Here is a 19862-nt window from a genome sequence, read left to right as displayed (position 1 = left end):
ATTAGCCGCATCTTTCAAGCGTTTTTTATCATCTTTAAAATCGTAAAAAAAAACAAAAAACGTGTTCTTGTCTTTCATGATGATTGTGAACAATAGTAAAAATTTTGACCTAGAGCACTTTTAGCAATTCTACTTCTCAGGAATTTGAGTAATGTAAATGAAGTAAAACAGAGAAAGTGCAAATATACAATACAGAAAATTCACAAAGTACAACATAAGACCAGTGCTGCAGAATGATGCAAATATAATGTAGTCCTCTAAATCAGTAAACATTTTTGAACTCTCAGTCCAGCTTTCCTCAGCATCAGTCCGTGGTTCACCAAATAGTCAACTAATGTTGCCCGAATTTCATTGAATAAATTTGGTCCTCTTCTTCTTAGAGCATGTATTCCTGCTTCGGGTCTTCCTCTGCCTCTGCTTCTGCCTTACCTCCACCTCGGCCTATGGCATTGACTCTGCCTTCACCTCTTTCTTTACCTCCTTCTCCTTCTCTTTGAATTCCTCCTCTCATTGTCACTCTTCCTCATTTTACTCATTCCACTGTGGTTGAAGACAGGTGAACTCACCTGCTGCCTTTTTGTAGTGCTTGAACCTGATTGGTGTGTCTGAAATTGAGCAATTATGTGATGGTATGAGTGTTGTGTTGGCTAATGAGTGTGGTCATTTGAAAGTCAGTACTTTGAAATTTGCAAGGAAGTGACCTCATGTTATGCATCTGTAGTAGTTTGCAATTCTCTGTGGTCAGTGCTTTGCATAAAGTGTGAAGCTAACATTGTGCCTATAGTTGCTCTCATCTGGTCCGGTGTTTTGCTCCTTGAGTGTAAGGTTTTGCTAATTGTGTAAGACTTTAGATTTTAGTGTTTATGCAATCCAAAAAACTGAAATTTAGTTAATTTATTTTAGCACAGCATAATTGTATGTCAAATTATTTTATATTAGTTATTTGAGTCCCTTCTTATGCAGTATATTTAGTTAGTACTTATTTTTCTAATCCGCCCGACCTAAGCCTACAGTTTATCTGTTAAATAAATAATAATCATTGTGATTAACACTCAGTGGCCTAGTGGTTAGAGTGTCCACCCTAAGATCGGTAGGTCGTGAGTTAAAACCCTGGCCGAGTCATACCAAAGACTATAAAAATGGGACCCATTGCCTCCCTGCTTGACACTCAAGGGTTGGAATTGGGGGTTAAATCACCAAAAATTATTCCCGAGCGCGGCCACCGCTGCTGCTCACTGCTCCCCTCACCTCCCAGGGGGTGGTCAAGGGTGATGGGTCAAATGTAGAGAATATTTTCGCCACACCTAGTGTGTGTGTGACAATCATTTTTTTTAACATGCTTTTGTATCATTTGACAAGGTGTATCCTGTTAAACTGTAAGTAGGTTAGATATAATTATTGAATACCATTAAAACCCAGAGGAAGATAACTAATTCAGTGTTAATATTTAAGTGGGCCCCAGGCCCCTCTCTAGTGGTAAAGTAGGGCCCCAAGGTCAAAAAGGTTAAGAACCCCCGTTCTAGGTTACATACGATTATATGAATTGTAGCATCAAAGGGGACATAATTGTCCTCAGACTCTCCGCTGGTAAGAAATCTGCTGTAGAAAGAAAAGTCCTACGATCACATTGTATGTGTACCAAAAGACGTCATGATGTCTTGGAGGTAGGGGTGTAACGGTACGTGTATTTGTATTTGTATTGAACCGTTTCGGTACGGGGGTTTCGGTTCGGTTCGGTGGTGTACCGAACGAGTACACATGCTAGCAGCGACCGGGCTAGGACAACACGTAAAAGCCAGAGCCGGAAGACTCTCCTGCCTCGTAAGATCTCCCGTTTGGGAACACTTTGGCTGCGCGATACAACAATGGAGGACGGAGGTTTGTCACCCTTCACTCTACCCGGCAGTGGGTCTCCACAGCTCCGGACTCCAGGGTAAATGACGAGTCCGGCGATTAGTTGCAAATTGTGGCTTTATTGAGGTCTTGCACACAGTCAGTCCAACAAAACACTAGCCACTCCCCGCACTCACGCTACCGCTCCCTCACCTCGCTCGCCCACACACTCACCTCACACGCTGTCACATATTAAAGGGCCACACACACGCATATGCTACTCTCATAGCACATGCTAACCCATTTGAAGCGTCACCACCGCATTCAAGTAGCCTCTCCTCGGCGAGTCAGGCAGGGCTAAAGCAATAACAAATGTTTTTATAGCAGCGGATATAAGTCCATATTGCATTAAAAACTAGATTTTGACCCACTTCTATGGTGGAAGAACAATGAGCCCATATATCCTCTTACTGTCAAGTTAGCCAGGCTTGGGGGGGAAAGAAAAGTTAATCTGAGGCTGAGTTGACTTGAAACTGTTTAATGTTGCACTTTTTATATGTAGAAGAAAAGTTGTGTCATTTTATTTACTCTGAGCAACAACTTGAGGCAGTTTAGTGTTGTTTAACGTGGACCCCGACTTAAACAAGTTAAAAAACGTATTGGGGTGTTACCATTTAGTGGTCAATTGTACGGAATATGTACTGTACTGTGCAATCTACTAATAAAAGTCTCAATCAATCAATCAAAAAAAGCACTTTATATGTAGAAAGGTTTTGTTAAGAAACCATTCTGAGCCTTATCTTGTTTAGTTTTTATTTAATATATGTTGACCACATTAACCCTGGCAATGGACCCTGTGTGTATATGTTTGTTATGCCATTGTTTACAAATTTGGTAAATAAATAACCAAAAAATTTATATTTTGTTGTTTTCTTACTGTACCAAAAATGAACCGAACCGTGACCTCTAAACCGAGGTACGTACCGAACCGAAATTTTTGTGTACCGTTACACCCCTACTTGGAGGCATGAGTTTTGTCAAACAATACACACGTCACATTCGCCATCCAATTGAGAGTGTTATTTGATCCACTGAAAAAAATACAACTGTAAAGGATAACCAAATTACATTTTAAAAGGGCCCCTCTAATGCCTACTCCTTTTCGAACATGTTGAAAAGAGAAACTGGAAATTGTGATGCATCATGTTGTATGCTTGCATGTTCGAAATAAACTCAAACTCTAACTCTAACTCTAGGTTTACACTGCAGGCTAAAGTGGACCAAATCAGAGTTTTTCCAGCTTACTGTTTAGTTTACAAGTAAAATGTGACCTTTATCAGATTGTAGTATAAACGCGCACAGGCCCCAATGTGGCCTCGACGTCACTTTTGATAAAGTAAAAACAAAGGCAGTTTACCGGATTCCTTAAAGGCCTACTGAAACCCACTACTACCGACCACGCAGTCTGATAGTTTATATATCAATGATGACATCTTAACATTGCAACACATGCCAATACGGCCGGGTTAACTTATAAAGTGCAATTTAAAATTTCCAGCCACACTTCCGGTTAAAAATGTTTTATTATGCTGACGTATGCGTGTGACGTCACGAGGGCAAGGGAAGTATTCGGAGCCAGTAGAAAAAGCTGTTTTCATTTCATAATTCCACAGTATTCTGGACATCTGTGTTGGTGAATCTTTTGCAATTTGTTTAATGAACAATGGAGGCTGCAAAGAAGAACGTTGTAGGTGGGATCGGTGTATTAGCGGCTGGCTGTAGCAACACAACAAGGACTACTTACTTGGATAGCAGCGCCTAGCCGATGCTAGCCGCCCACTGCACGGATGATGGGTGAAGTCCTTCGTCGCGCCGTCGATCGCTGGAACGCAGGTGAGCACGGCTGTTGATGAGCAGATGAGGGCTTGCTGGCGTAGGTGGAGCGCTAATGTTTTTATCATAGCTCTGTGAGGTCCGGTTGCTAAGTTGCTAAGTTAGCCTTAGCTTCGTTAGCAACAGCATTGTTAAGCTTTGCCAGGCTGAGAACTATTAACCGTGTAGTTACATGTACATGGTTTAATAGTATTGTTGATCTTCTGTCTATCCTTCCAGTGAGGGATTTATTTATTTTGTTTCTATCTGCATTTGAGACAGATGCTATCACGTTAGCTCATGCTAAAGAGCTTCGTCGATGTATTGTCGTGGAGATAAAAGTCACTGTGAATGTCCATTTCGCGTTATTGACTCTCATTTCCGAGGTGGTTTAAAATACAAATCCGTGATCCACAATAGAAAAAGGAGAGAGTGTGGAATCCAATGAGCCAGCCTGTACCTAAGTTACGGTCAGAGCGAAAAAAGATATGTATTTCACTGCATTCTAGTCCGTCACTCTAACGTTCCTCATCCACGAATCATTCATCCTCGCTCAAATTAATGGGGTAATCGTCGCTTTCTCGGTCCGAATCTCTCTCGCTCCATTGTAAACAATGGGGAATTGTGAGGAATACTAGCTCCTGTGACATCACGCTACTTCCGGTACAGGCAAGGCTTTTTTTTATCAGCGAGCAAAAGTTGCGAACTTTATCGTCGATTTTCTCTACTAAATCCTTTCAGCAAAAATATGGCAATATCGCGAAATGATCAAGTATGACACATAGAATGGATCTGCTATTCCCGTTTAAATAAAAAAAAATCATTTCAGTAGGCCTTTAAATGAACAAGGAAGTCGCTACTACCCGAGAAAACATGGATGCCACAGACCAGCAGGTTAGTGGGTTTGTGCCATGGTTGTTGTGTAGAGGAAACAGGCAGATGATGGGAAACAAGTGGACGAAGAAGAGAATTGAAAAAAAAAGGAAAGTGTTCGTGCTGCGCACACGAATGACGTAAAAGTCGCAAACAGGTCGCATTGCTTTTTGAGCGCTTAAACTGACAAAAAAATATCCAATATGTGTCACTTGAGGGCAAAAAAAATAAAATTTAGTGTCCAATGTGAACGGAGCCATTGGCACTTATTTCATATTTTTAGACCTAAATGTTATGTCTACAGGTAAAATTACTACCAAAATAGTCATACTAGTGATTTTAGGTTTGTTTTCAGCACATTTTGGAAGCCCCACTTTTAGCTTAAAAATGTGAGTGGGCCTTCATCAGCCTGCAGAAGTCACCTACAGAAGAAAGGCAATTTCAGATTGCGTAGTAGGTGTTGTGGTAGCTGTACTTCCCGAATTACAAAATTTTTGCGCAGAATTTGAAGGATTGAAGGATGCCAGATGCATTGTTGCTGGTTGAAGGGGGTCAGCCTGCATACATTTCCAAATGATGGGAATAAGACGAAAGTATGGACTCTCCAGTCAAATTGACTCACGCAAAATGGTATGGACCAAGTGAGAAGAGTGTAATTTGCAACGATCAGTTTAATGATTCTGACTTCCAAGAAGAAAGGTTTTGGTCAGTTTGTACGGAAAAAAAACGTAAAGACTCAAGCCAAATGCGATACTGAAAACCAGAAGCACCCTCGAAGAGAGAAAGACCAAGTAAAAACCTGCGGGAGAACAGAGAAAGAAGAGTAGACCCGGTGCTAAAAAAAAACTGAAAAAAAACGAGAGAAAGTCCCTACTATTCTATTTTGTTCAGTTAAAGTTAAAGTACCAATGGTAGTCACACACACACTAGGTGTGGTGTAATGTGTCCTCTGCATTTGACCTATCCTCTTGTTCACACCCTGAGAGGTGAGGAGAGCAGTGAGCAGCAGCGGTGGCCGCGCCCGGGAATCCTTTTTGCTGATTCAACCCCCAATTCCAACCCTTGATGCTGAGTGCCAAGCAGGGTGGTAATGGGTCCCATTTGTATAGACTTTGGTTTGAACTCACAATCTACCGATCTCAGGGCGGACACTCTAACCACTAGGCCACTGTGTCCTCTTCTACTGAGGTTTTCTTCAAGATTCTTGAGGAAATGCTGAGAGAGCATGAGGAAACAGGCTGTGGTGTCATTTTCAAGAGTAAATACTACATAAAGAGAACTTGTTAGTGAAATTTCGGTCATCCTGACACTTTGTCTTCTTTAAGCAACCACCAACTTTTTTTTACATTTTTGTCCAGACCCAAGTACAAGACCAGAACTTTAATTGCATCGTTGGTCGCCTGCTTGGTCTGGCCTTGAGTCCTGGTCACACTTGACCACAAGAACTGTACTCACAGAGCGAACAGACTACAGTTTGTTTTAACCGAACCACACATGACCAAGTGTCCAAGGTGCGTGTTTTGGTACATTGCCTTTTCTTTCAGGTGAACCGAGATCTATCTCTCAGGCAGTCTCGGTCCACCGGTTCGGTCCAGTCCTGGACTTCATTTACATTACACCAATGGTGCCCAAACTTTTTGCCTCCAACGGCCAAAGTGAAAATGTGCCAGCAATTTTTTGACATGCAACAGCACCACGAGTGAGGAATTTAGCCTCCTACCACTATATATGCATCATCAGTTTCAATATACTGTATAGCAACTAATTAGCCTGTAAAAAAAACCTATAGATTTTACGGTAAAAAACAGGCAGCTCAGTCACCAGAATTTTACCATGAAATTTAACTACGTTTTTACACCAAATTACTGTAAATTTAACAACATTACCACAGTTATTTTTACCACAAAATTCTGGTGACTGAGCTGCTACTTTTTAGTTGTAAATTCTACGTCCGTTGCTTTTACAGTGAATTATTGTAAATAGAAAAAATGGTACCAGTGATGATTCTACGGTAAATTTCAGCGACTGAGCGCCAGGTTTTTTACCGCAAAATCAACTGACTTTTTTACAGCGTAGCCTTGCGGCCATGCCATCATAGATTATGTAGCTTAAAATAGGTCAGTATGAATATGTAACACATTTGGTAACCACCCTTTAGGGGGCCAAACAAAATAACAACATGGTCCAAATTTGGGGGTCACACTTTGGGCATCCCAAAGCGTACTAGCACAGCAAATGGGACCAAACATGACAAGAGGGTATGTGAACGCACCCTTAGAGAGGAACAGCATTTTTTAGGAATGTTCATTAGGAGAGACAAGAAGAGGGATGATATTTTTTTGAATGCATTGTAACTCGTAAATAATCGTAAATAAAACTTAGGTTGCAAGGGACGGCGTGGCGAAGTTGGTAGAGTGGCTGGGCCAGCAATCGGAGTGTTGCTGGTTACTGGGGTTCAATTCCCACCTTCTACCTTCCTAGTCACGTCCGTTGTGTCCTTGGGCAAGACACTTCACCCTTTGCCTCTGATGGCTGCTGGTTAGCGCCTTGCATGGCAGCTCCCGCCATCAGTGTGTGAATGTGTGTGTGAATGGGTAAATGTGGAAATACTGTCAAAGCGCTTTGAGTACCTTGAAGGTAGAAAAGCGCTATACAAGTACAACCCATTTATCATTTATTATTTATTTATAAGTCAATGAGTGGTCCTCTATTCCGCCCATAAAGCCCTCTAAATAACCATCCAAAAACCGCCAACGATACTCCATTCATATTTCATGACCTAAATATTGACCATTATATTATATTAAATATTGACCATTATTATATATTATTATTTATTATATTATATATATTGTGTATATATATATATATATATATATATATATATATATATATATATATATATATATATATATATATATATATATATATATATATACACACACTGTATATTTATATACATTTTTTCTTACTCTATTTTATTCTATTTTACTTTTATCTTTGAGTGCTTTTTTCTGTATTTTTCTGTATTTTTCGGTGTTACCTGCTGCTGCCAGAATTTGAATTTCCTTGAGGAAATTTCCCAAGGGATTAATAAAGTTTATTTCTATCCATCTATCCCCTGAAGAGCAGGGAAACCTGCGAAACAGGCTTGTAGGGATGAAATAGCCTCTGTGTTTTTTCCTGACCTAACATATATTCCGCTCTACCCCGATATTGAGCACTGTATAACGGATAAACCACAGTAACCTCGACTATATATATATATATATATATATATATATATATATATATATATATATATATATATATATATATATATATATATATATATATATATATATATATATATACATATATATATAGATATATATTTTAGACCCGGAAATGGAGATAAAGAAACGAAAGGAAGCATGGTTCCACCCCCCTTTTCATCGCAAGGATTATGTGTATTCTTTATCTAAATGGGAATATGTTAACATCCAAGCAGCCTGCATCCCAGAGAGAGCAGTCACTGTACAGTAATGATGTTTGATTATGATTGTTGCCTCTCATGAAGTCTGCAGTGAGTAGTAATCAGTGATGGTGTAAAACGTAATGTGGGTGTGATATTAATGCGCCGCCGTATGCTTAAAATTAGCAAACTAATTAAATATTAAATGTTATTATAAATGTGCCTGTTACTACATTGCATATGTACTTACAGCGTGTATATAAACCTTGGTGGAGGTGTTTGGATGTTTTTTTTAAGCGCTATATAGGCAGAGTAGACTTTTGCTCGCATTTATTTACTGTTTAGTTAGAATGCATTCAAAACAGAAAAACCTAATTATGAATGATAGGCAAAATCCCCAAAAAAGTGCAGTACCCCTTTAAGTGAATAGACAGTAGCAATATGTCCATAGGGTTCGTACACCTTTTCAATGGCCGAATTCAAGCACTTTTTAAGGACTTTCAAGATCAATTTTCCAGTTTTTCCAGTACCCTTCAAAAGGCGAAAACCAGTGTGAATCAATCCATAGCCTTGTTGTTTGAGGTCACCAAATGCTGTCTGTAGGAAAAATACGGAAAATCTGCTAAAACCTAAGCCTAACATTGAACCAGCAGTTATCATTAACTGAATGGGGCATAGCAAATGAAGCAGTGTTTCTGTAGACTATTCAATGTCATTGGTGTTTGCAAACCTGTCTCCATTTGTGTTGTTTTTCAAATGTCTTGTTCTTTTTCTTACTTACAGCACTCAATGACATCGAACAGCACGGATTGATTCACACCGTATTTGTGCTTGTAAACTGCATTATGTGATATAAATACACGCACCCTCAAAATGTCAATTTGACTCATTTATTAACAAAACTGTTCCACGTTAATACAAGGATAATAAATTAAAGGAAAATATTTTGTTTGTTTCACAACACCTGAGTCACCTTTCATTAAGCATATCTAGCCTTATAACTGTGGCTATGGTAACAAATCGATTTTTAGTTGCTGATGAGAGACGGCCTTCACCCTAACCAGGAAGGCGCCATCATCCTGTCTAGAAACATAGACTACTATTTAAGTCTCACTTGACTGACTACACTAGAGCAAGCCCGGTCACAGGCAATTACAATGTCTGTTAGTCCGGGTGAGGAGTCAGTTAAGCTAGAACTAGCCAGCGCCAGGCTGGATAATCCATGTACGCATAGCAATTCTCTTAGAATAATACACAATTCACATAATGTTTTTTCTGTTGTGTCTGTGTCAGAGGTGGACATGCATTCTACTGAGGTGGCAAATTATGATATGTCCAGTCTATTGCAGCACCAAGCAAACAATCGGAAAATTCCCGTCATATCAATTCCTAGATATGGTCGAAACTATTTAAAGTGCACTACGCATAATAAACGCAACATTGTTAATATTGCCACTACGGATAATCTTAACAAAAACTCGTCAAAACAGCCCAATACCTATAATATGGGCTTTTTAAACATAAGATCATTGTCTCCCAAAGCGTTATTGGTTAATGAGGTCATTAGAGACAACAATCTTAACGTCATTGGTCTTAGCGAAACCTGGCTCAAACCGGACGAATTTTTTGCGCTCAATGAGGCATCTCCTCCTAACTATACGAATGCGCATGTTGCCCGCCCTTTTAAAAGGGGAGGGGGTGTCGCACTAATATACAATGAAAATTTCAACCTTACCCCTAACCTAAATAATAAATATAAATCGTTTGAGGTGCTTACTATGAGGTCTGTCACACCGCTACCTCTCGACCTGGCTGTTATCTACCGCCCCCCTGGGCCCTATTCGGACTTTATCAGTGAATTCTCAGAGTTCGTTGCTGATCTAGTGACGCACGCCGACAATATAATCATAATGGGGGACTTTAATATCCATATGAATACCCCATCGGACCCTCAGTGCGTGGCGCTCCAAACCATAATTGATAGCTGTGGTCTTACACAAATAATACATGAACCCACGCATCGCAACGGTAATACAATAGATCTAGTGCTTGTCAGGGGTGTCACCACCTCCAAAGTTATGATACTTCCATATACTAAAGTAATGTCCGATCATTACCTTATAAAATTTGAAGTTTTGACTCTTTGTCAACAAGCTAATAATAATAATAACTGCTATAGCGGCCGCAACATTAATGCTGCCACAACGATGACTCTTGCTGACCTACTGCCTTCGGTAATAGCACCATTCCCAAATTATGTCGGCTCTATTGATAAACTCACTAACAACTTTGACGATGCCTTGCGCGAAATTATTGATAGTATAGCACCGCTAAAGCAAAAAAGGGCCCCTAAAAGGCGCACCCCATGGTTTACAGAAGAAATTAGAGCTCATAAATTATCATGTAGAAAACTGGAACGCAAATGGCGCGCGACTAAACTTGAGGTTTTCCATCAAGCATGGAGTGATAGTTTAATAACTTATAAACGCATGCTTACCTTAGCTAAAGCTAAATACTACTCAAATCTCATCCGCCTCAACAAAAACGATCCTAAATTTCTGTTTAGTACAGTAGCATCGCTAACCCAACAAGGGACTCCTCCCAGTAGCTCCACCCACTCGGCAGATGATTTTATGAATTTCTTTAATAAGAAAATAGAACTCATTAGAAAGGAGATTAAAGACAACGCATCCCAGCTACAACTGGGCTCTATTAACACAAATACGACTGTATATACGACGGACACTGCCCTCCAAAATAGTCTCTCTATTTTTGATGAAATAACATTAGAGGAATTATTACAGCGTGTAAGTGGGATAAAACAAACAACATGTTTACTTGACCCACTTCCTGGGAAACTTATCAAGGAACTGTTTGTATTATTAGGTCCATCAGTGTTAAATATTATAAACTTATCACTTTCCTCCGGCACTGTTCCCCTAGCATTCAAAAAAGCGGTTATTCATCCTCTGCTCAAAAGACCTAACCTCGATCCTGACCTCATGGTAAACTACCGACCGGTCTCCCACCTTCCGTTTATTTCCAAAATTCTCGAAAAAACTGTTGCACAGCAGCTAAATGAACACTTAGTGACTAACAATCTCTGTGAACCTTTTCAATCCGGTTTCAGGGCAAATCACTCTACGGAGACAGCCCTCGCAAAAATGACTAATGATCTATTGCTAACGATGGATTCTGATGCGTCATCTATGTTGCTGCTTCTTGATCTTAGCGCCGCTTTCGATACCGTCGATCATAATATTTTATTAGAGCGTATCAAAACACGTATTGGTATGTCAGACTTAGCCTTGTCTTGGTTTAACTCTTATCTTACTGACAGGATGCAGTGCGTCTCCCATAACAATGTGACCTCGGACTATGTCAAGGTAACGTGCGGAGTTCCCCAGGGTTCGGTTCTTGGCCCTGCACTCTTTAGTATTTACATGCTGCCGCTGGGTGACATCATACGCAAGTACGGTGTTAGCTTTCACTGTTATGCTGATGACACTCAACTCTACATGCCCCTAAAGCTGACCAACACGCCGGACTGTAGTCAGCTGGAGGCGTGTCTTAATGAAATTAAACAATGGATGTCCGCTAACTTTTTGCAACTCAACGCTAAGAAAACGGAAATGCTGATTATCGGTCCTGCTAGACACCAACATCTATTTAATAATACCACCTTAACATTTGACAACCAAACAATTAAACAAGGAGACTCGGTAAAGAATCTGGGTATTATCTTCGACCCAACTCTCTCGTTTGAGTCACACATTAAGAGTGTTACTAAAACGGCCTTCTTTCATCTCCGTAATATCGCTAAAATTCGTTCCATCTTGTCCACTAGCGACGCTGAGATCATTATTCATGCGTTCGTTACGTCTCGTCTCGATTACTGTAATGTATTATTTTCGGGCCTCCCTATGTCTAGCATTAAAAGATTACAGTTGGTACAAAATGCGGCTGCAAGGCTTTTGACAAAAACAAGAAAGTTTGATCATATTACGCCTATACTGGCTCACTTGCACTGGCTTCCTGTGCACTTAAGATGCGACTTTAAGGTTTTACTACTTACGTATAAAATATTACACGGTTTAGCTCCAGCCTATCTCGCCGATTGTATTGTACCATATGTCCCGACAAGAAATCTGCGTTCAAAGAACTCCGGCTTATTAGTGATTCCCAGAGCCAAAAAAAAGTCTGCGGGCTATAGAGCGTTTTCTATTCGGGCTCCAGTACTCTGGAATGCCCTCCCGGTAACAGTTAGAGATGCTACCTCAGTAGAAGCATTTAAGTCCCATCTTAAAACTCATTTGTATAATCTAGCCTTTAAATAGACCCCCCCTTTTTTAGACCAGTTGATCTGCCGTTTCTTTTCTTCTCTCCTCTTCTCCCCTGTCCCTTGCGAGGGGGAGTTGCATAGGTCCGGTGGCCATGGATGAAGTGCTGGCTGTCCAGAGCCGGGACCCCGGGTGGACCACTAGCCTGTGCATCGGTTGGGGACATCTCTGCGCTGCTGACCCGTCTCCGCTCGGGATGGTTTCCTGTTGGCCCCGCTGTGGACTGGACTCCCGCTGATGTGTTGGATCCACTGTGGACTGGACTTTCACAATGTTATGTCAGACCCACTCGACATCCGTTGCTTTCGGTCTCCCCTAGAGGGGGGGGGGGTTACCCACATATGCGGTCCTCTCCAAGGTTTCTCATAGTCATTCACCGACGTCCCACTGGGGTGAGTTTTTCCTTGCCCGTATGTGGGCTCTGTACCGAGGATGTCGTTGTGGCTTGTACAGCCCTTTGAGACACTTGTGATTTAGGGCTATATAAATAAACATTGATTGATTGATTGATAGTTGAGGGAAGTTCTTAACATTATAATTTATCATTGACAAACGCTCGCTTTTTTCCTTTCATAGCTCGTAATAACTGTCCGTAATTAACATGTAATCTAGCGCTGATCTCACAGTTTAGGTCTAGCATGTACCAAAAGGTTAGAAAACAAAACTTTAGCTAACGTTTTAGGGCTAGTAATTTCTGTGGCTCACCTTTCATATGACTCGAGAGAGCCGACTCTCCCATTGCGAAAAGATGGATTTCCTTTTTGCCTACTTTGTAGCAGGCTACATGTGGATTTGGTCCACGTTTTATCCAAAGTTTGTATTTGACATTTTCCATCCAATGATCATTAAAACGACAACCTCCGGGCATGATGGACCGATGCGCCATTGTCCTCTTGGGGGCGACCCAGAGCCGTACATACGGCTCTGAAAGGACAACAACCTAATGTCAAGGCTCGTGCAAAGCCAACAGATCAAGCATGTAGCATTCATTTTTAAGGAAAATATACATATATATTTTTCTTTTTATAATTAGCCTATTGAGTCAGACTGCCCGAGAAATATGATGAACATTTACAAGCATTTACAAGCACTTCACCCAAAACTCAAGCATTTTTCAAACCTTGAAAACACAACATTAAAATCCAGGCATTTTCAAGGTTGTAAATAATAATAATATCTATCTGTGTTGACCCTCCGATTAGGTGGCGACTTGTCCATGGTGTACCCCGCCTTCCGCCCGAATGCAGCTGAGATACCTCGCACCCCCCGTGACCCCGAAAGGGACAAGCAGTAGAAAATGGATGGATGGATAATAATACATTTTATTAGGTATAGCGCTTTTCAGGGTACTCAAAGACGCTTTACAGGATATAAATTAAACTATAAAACAGTTCAAAGTAATAATACATAATACAGGAAATATAAAAGCAGTACATAGTAAAATACATAATAACACTGGACATTACAAGACACAGAACACTAATCACAGGTTAAAAGCAGATCTGAAGAGGTGTGTTTTGAGAAGGCTTTTGAAGGTAGGAAGGTCTGAGCAGTCACGGATGGGTTTTAAGCACCCGTACGAACCCTGTGTCCATTACAATGAAGTTACGCTCTCTATCGACAATGAACCTTTTCACTTACCTCGACTCTTTTTCTTTTGTTGTTGTTGTTGTTTTTATTCAGTGACACATCTATGTATGTTTGATTTTTGTTGTTACCTTTTTTCCCCTCCTTTAAAGGCCTACTGAAACCCACTACTACCGACCACGCAGTCTGATAGTTTATATATCAATGATGAAATCTTAACATTATAACACATGCCAATACGGCCGGGTTAACTTATAAAGTGACATTTTAAATTTGCCGCTAAACTTCCGGTTCGAAACGCCTCTGAGGATGACGTATGCGTGTGACGTAGCCCGACGAACACGGGTATGCCTTCCACATTGAAGCCGATACGAAAAAGCTCTGTTTTCATTTCATAATTCCACAGTATTCTGGACATCTGTGTTCGTGAATCTGTTTCAATCATGTTCATTGCATTATGGAAAAGGAAGCCGAGCAAGCAAAGAAGAAAGTTGTCGGTGCGAAATGGACGTATTTTTCGAACGTAGTCAGCCACAACAGTACACAGCCGGCGCTTCTTTGTTTACATTCCCGAAAGATGCAGTCAAGATGGAAGAACTCGGATAACAGAGACTCTAACCAGGAGGACTTTTGATTTGGATACACAGACGCCTGTAGAGAACTGGGACAACACAGACTCTTACCAGGATTACTTTGATTTGGATGACAAAGACGCAGACGTGCTACTGTGAGTATGCAGCTTTGGCTTTTTTTTGCGTATGTACGTAACTTTTTTTAAATATATAAGCTTTATGAACCTTGGGTTAGGTGAACGGTCTTTTGGGCTGAGTGATTGTGTGTGTTGATCATGTGTTTGAATTGTATTGGCGTGTTCTATGGAGCTAGGAGCTAGCAGAGGAGCTAGGAGCTAGCATAACACGTACCGTACCGTACGTGCGCGTCACGTACGTAACTTTTTAAAAATATATAAGCTTTATGAACCTTGGGTTAGGTGAACGGTCTTTTGGGCTGAGTGATTGTGTGTGTTGATCGGGTGTTTGAATTGTATTGGCGTGTTCTATGGAGCTAGGAGCTAGCAGAGGAGCTAGGAGCTAGCATAACAAACACGCAGGTGTTATTATGCAGGATTAATTTGTGGCATATTAAATATAAGCCTGGTTGTGTTGTGGCTAATAGAGTATATATATGTCTTGTGTTTATTTACTGTTGTAGTCATTCCCAGCTGAATATCAGGTACCGTGAGTATGCAGCCTTGGCTGCTAAACATTCGATAACTTGACCGTATGTGCGCGTCACGTACGTAACTTTTTAAAAATATATAAGCTTTATGAACCTTGGGTTAGGTAAACGGTCTTTTGGGCTGAGTGATTGTGTGTGTTGATCAGGTGTTTGAATTGTATTGGCGTGTTCTATGGAGCTAGGAGCTAGCAGAGGAGCTAGGAGCTAGCATAACAAACACGCAGGTGTTTTTATGCAGGATTAATTTGTGGCATATTAAATATAAGCCTGGTTGTGTTGTGGCTAATAGAGTATATATATGTCTTGTGTTTATTTACTGTTGTAGTCATTCCCAGCTGAATATCAGGTCACCCCCGGCTCTCACAGCATCTTCCCTATCTGAATAGCTTCAACTCCCCACTAGTCCTTCACTTGCACTTTACTCATCCACAAATCTTTCATCCTCGCTCAAATTAATGGGGAAATTGTCGCTTTCTCGGTCCGAATCTCTCTCACTTCATGCGGCCATCATTGTAAACAATAGGGAACTTTGCGTATATGTTCAACTGACTACGTCACGCTACTTCCGGTAGGTGCAAGCCTTTTTTTTATCAGATACCAAAAGTTGCAATCTTTATCGTCGTTGTTCTATACTAAATCCTTTCAGCAAAAATATGGCAATATCGCGAAATGATCAAGTATGACACATAGAATAGATCTGCTATCCCCGTTTAAATAAAAAAAATTCATTTCAGTAGGCCTTTAAATCAGTTATTGTGATTCTCTATCTGCTTGAGGTGAAGAGGAAGGCAGTACATTGCTACCCACTGTGACTGAAATGTAGGACGGGGGGTGGCAGGTGGTGTTATTTAGAGATGTCCGATAATATCGGACTGCCGATATTATCGGCCGATAAATGCTTTAAAATGTGATATCGGAAATTATCGGTATCGGTTTCAAAAAGTAAAATGTATGACTTTTTAAAACGCCGCTGTACGTAGTGGTACACGGACGTAGGGAGAAGTACAGAGCGCCAATAAACCTTAAAGGTACTGCCTTTGCATGCCGGCCCAATCCCATGATATCTACGGCTTTTCACACACACAAATGAATGCAACGCATACTTGGTCAACAGCCATACAGGTCACACTGAGGGTAGCCATACAAACAACTTTAACACTGTTACAAATATGCGCCACACTGTGAACCCACACCAAACAACAATAACAAACACATTTCGGGAGAACATCCGCACCGTAGCACAACATAAACACAACAGAACAAATACCCAGAACCCCTTGCATCACTAACTCTTCCGGGACGCTACAATATACACCCCCCGCTACCCCCTATCCCCCCACCCTAACCCCGCCCACCTCAACCTCCTCATGCTCTCTCAGGGAGAGCATGTCCCAAATTCCAAGCTGCGGTTTTTGAGGCATGTTGAAAAAAATGATGCACTTTGTGACTTCAATAATAAATATGACAGTGCCATGTTGGCATTTTTTTCCATAACTTGAGTTGATTTATTTTGGAAAACCTTGTTACATTGTTTAATGCATCCAGCGGGGCATCACAACAAAAATTAGGCATAATAATGTGTTAATTCCACGACTGTATATATCGGTAGGGCTGCAACTAACGATTAATTTGATAATAGATTAATCTGTCGATTATTACTTCGATTAATCGATTAATAATCGGATAAAAGAGACAAACTACATTTCTATCCTTTCCAGTATTTTATTTTTTTTTAAAAACAGCATACTGGCACCATACTTATATTTATTATTGTTTCTCAGCTGTTTGTACATGTTGCAGTTTATAAAAAATAAAAACAATTAAAATTAAAATAATAATTTAAGAAAATTTAAACAATTAAAATTGCCTCTGTGCATGCGCATAGCATAGATCCAACGAATCGATGACTAAATTAATCGCCAACTATTTTTATAATCAATTTTAATCGGTTAGTTGTTGCAGCCCTACGTATCGGTTGATATCGGAATCGGTAATTAAGAGTTGGACAATATTGAGATGTCGGCAAAAAAGCCATTATCGGGCATCTCTAGTGTTATTATTTAACTTTTTTTTCTGTAATTTTGTATTTTTGGGGATTTTAGCTTTTTTTTTGTATGTATTTATTTTTCGGGGGGGGGGCAAAAAAAAAAGTGTCTGTTTTCTCAGTACTTGTATTATGATTTCCTTATCAAATTAATAAATAAATATGATTTACAAAAAAACACCAAAGTTACTCTATGATAATATATGATGGTTATTGCTGCATTGTGGTCATAAGCAGCTATATCACCAGCAGGGCGACATCGACTTGACTCATTCCACGCACTAATTGGAGAGACGCTAATCATCCAATTACTGCTGCTAGCTGAGATTTTAAAGCTAGCTTACCTGTTTATTCGCATTTCCCCATTCATTGGCAGGTATTTGACGTCAAAGAAGTGAATAGGAGGGAATTCACACAACTCACCCACAAGAACGACGGGATGCTCGCCTCTTCTCTGTAAATCCAGTGCGATTTAGTGTCCTTAAAAACAAATATGGAGTGTCTTCTCCAGTGTCAAAGAGCTTCTCCCGGCAGCTCTGTGACGGCGATGTATGGAGTCGAGGCGTTCACTCATGCAGGCTGGCGCTCTCACACACACTCTCTCACACACACACACACACACACGTACACACACAGCAGTACAACAACTACACAACCTCACGCATTTATGGAGCAAGAAAAAAAGACACAAATTAGGCTTTCAAGTTGGGAGAATTGCTTACTCGGCTGCTTTGCTTGCTCACTGTGCACTGGCTGCTCCTCCCGCTCACACACACACACACACACACACACACACACACACACATACACACACACACACACGCACACACACACACACTTCCATTGATGTTTTCCACAAAGGAAGAGGAGGGAGGAGTGTTTTCATCGCTCCAGCGCGCCACCGTGTGGTAAGCAGCCATCATGACGTCACTTCACGTTTAAACATCGACGTCAATTATACTTTTTACTAGAGATGTCTGATAATGGCTTTTTTGCCGATATTCCTATATTGTCCAACTCTTAATTACCGATTCCGATATCAACCGATACCGATATATACAATCGTGGAATTAACACATTATTATGCCTAATTTAGTTGTGATGCCCGGCTGGATGCATTAAACCAGTGGTTCTCAAATGGGGGTACGCGTACCCCTGGGGGTACTTGAAGGTATGCCAAGGGGTACGTGAGATTTTTTTTAAATGTCTGTCAAAAAGAACTGTGAAAAGAAATGCAACAATGCAATATTCAGTGTTGACAGCTAGATTTTTTGTGGACGAGTTCCATAAATATTGATGTTAAAGATTTCTTTTTTTGTGAAGAAATGTTTAGAATTAAGTTCATGAATCCAGATGGATCTCTGTTACAATCCCCAAAGAGGGCACTTTAAGTTGATGATTACTTCTATATGTAGAAATCTTTATTTGTAATTGAATCACGTGTTTATTTTTCAACAAGTTTTAGTTATTTTTATATATTTTTTTTCCAAATAGTTCAAGAAAGACCACAACAAATGAGCAATATTTTGCACTGTTATACAATTGAATAAATCAGAAACTGATGACATAGTGCTGTATTTTACTTTATCTCTTTTTTTCAACCAAAAATGCTTTGCGCTGATTAGGGGGTACTTGAATTTAAAAAATGTTCACAGGGGGTACATCCAGGCCTGGCGCTAACAATCTGGCGCCCTAGGCAAGATTTTAGGTGGCGCCCCCCCACATCGGCAGTGAAGTGTATATACTCACAAGAAACCGAATAGCTTTGTCTTTGACCTTTTTTTTTACTTAAAGAAAGCAAATTAACATATTATATGAGAATGTTATGTTATGATTATCTTTAACCGAATCACAGCAGTGCTCAAATTAAAAAACAGCATTCCCTCTCATGTGATATTGCTTAATTAACATTAATGATGTGCACTTTAACAACTAGGCTTACAACTATACCTAATATATAAAGGGGTGGAAAAGTGACTATACCTGCAGGGCAAACATTAGCTAACCAGAAGGCAATAACAATGTAAACAAAAAACACCTGCTTAAAAGATCTAATACAAATGTCCCTGAGGAATGTAAGGTGGGAGTACTGTAATTACCTAACGTTACATTATTATTTTCCACAACAATTTAGCCCCCTCCACAATATTAACCCGACGTTAAAACAGAACTAGCTATTTATTGATTAGCAATTGCCGAATCATGTAACATTAGCTTAATGCTAAAAAGCCAGGTTACTATCACATTCTGTAACAGACAAATAATTTCATGTAGGCTAACGTTACCTACCTGCTACCTCTGTCTTTTTCTCGTTTCTCCTCCTCTTCTTTTCTATTTTTTCTTCCCTGGGCACCTGACAGTTTTGGCCGTTTTGATATTTTGTGTTGTGGTGACGTCCAAAAAGAGTCATGATACGGGAAGGGAGGGGGGGGGGGGGGGGGGGCGTAATGTTGTAACATAATATTTCTATTAAATAGGCTTTACTTTGCCTTTTAATTAACGTGGGATTATTTTTTGTATTTAGAAATAATAGTACCAACTTTTTTTTTTTTTTTTTCTCCAACATTTGTGGCACTGGCGTGGCGCCCCCTGATGGACGGCGCCCTTAGCATTTGCCTAT

At 40.2% G+C, this 19862-nt stretch overlaps 1 protein-coding gene across 2 annotated transcripts in view; it reads right to left on the bottom strand.

The window, feature by feature from the left end:
- Positions 1-18029, bottom strand: part of numbl (NUMB like endocytic adaptor protein) — a 167918-nt gene extending 149889 nt beyond the window's left edge. Inside the window, exons 1-2 of one of the 2 annotated variants that reach the window (XM_062067998.1) lie at positions 17986-18029; positions 17666-17889 (exon numbers count right to left, since the gene is read on the bottom strand). The gene's annotated coding sequence lies outside the window, so the exon portion shown is untranslated. Of the gene's footprint in view, positions 1-17665 lie in introns of both variants that reach the window. The other variant, XM_062067997.1, reaches the window with a different exon arrangement.
- Between the last annotated feature and the right edge of the window lie 1833 nt (positions 18030-19862).

This window comes from Entelurus aequoreus, linkage group LG13, assembly GCF_033978785.1.
Source record: "Entelurus aequoreus isolate RoL-2023_Sb linkage group LG13, RoL_Eaeq_v1.1, whole genome shotgun sequence".
Taxonomy (NCBI): Eukaryota; Metazoa; Chordata; class Actinopteri; order Syngnathiformes; family Syngnathidae; genus Entelurus; species Entelurus aequoreus.
This window is presented reverse-complemented; position numbering and strand designations above follow the sequence as displayed.